This window comes from Alligator sinensis, unplaced genomic scaffold (genome assembly GCF_000455745.1).
Source record: "Alligator sinensis unplaced genomic scaffold, ASM45574v1 scaffold490_1, whole genome shotgun sequence".
Classification (NCBI taxonomy): Eukaryota; Metazoa; Chordata; order Crocodylia; family Alligatoridae; genus Alligator; species Alligator sinensis.
In genome coordinates this window covers 209,999-210,931 of record NW_005842438.1, presented here as the reverse complement: position 1 = coordinate 210,931, position 933 = coordinate 209,999, and positions in this window count along the sequence as shown.

Genomic DNA, 933 nt, shown 5'->3' with positions numbered 1-933 from the left:
AAGAGCTCTCTGCCACCATCTTCTGGAATTTTGAAGAAATGGTAGAATAGACCAAAACTTATTTCCATATGTTACCTATCGTTTCATTTACTTTTCAAAAGTCATTTTGGATAAAGACTTGTTTAAATTTTAGCTATATCAGTAAAAAGATATCATTATATTTTTGTAAGAATAAGGGTTAAAAAAGGAAACAAAATTTAACATTCCCTAACTGAAGAGTTGCCATAAGCAAATCTTTATTGTAAAAGTAGGTAATGGTGCTATGCGCAAAGCATGGAGAAGGGACAAGAAAGCAATGAGCAGTGAATCTCTTTTGGTGAGGTTTCTTACTCCTAGATTTTAAATGATGTTGAACTTCCTCAACACCATTGACACAGCTGAGTGGACTCTTGTGGATCTGCATCTGGAATTGTGGATGTTTTGTAATCACCATTAATGGATCAGAAGCTTCAGGACTTTTATTTAGCACCATGGCTAAAAGTATAGTGCCAAACAATGTGAATACAATAAAGAGGTGAGAAACAGGGTAGAGACAGACTGCAGTGACAAATAATGAACAGTTGGTATACAGTTGGCATTGTGAATCAGTGTAGTAGCTTGATGTGTATCTGTGCCAGATGTAAGGTAGTACTTCCTCCAGAAACTGTTTTAATGACTTCACTGACCATTGATAATGAACTACATGTTGGGTGCACATGAGGAAAAAGGTTGGGGGAAATACAGCAAAATGTTTAGACCATCAGAAGAAGAAACTAACGTAAAGAACTTATCAAGAGACACTTAGAAGTGAACTCCTTAGTTCAATCAACATACTCTCATTTTTTGTTTTGTTTTCCCAATGAATGCTGAGTTCCTTTCTCCCTAGAGCTCCCTTATTTTATATACAAGCTCACAGTACCTGCAGGCATTATACTTAGATTAATGTAATTAGGG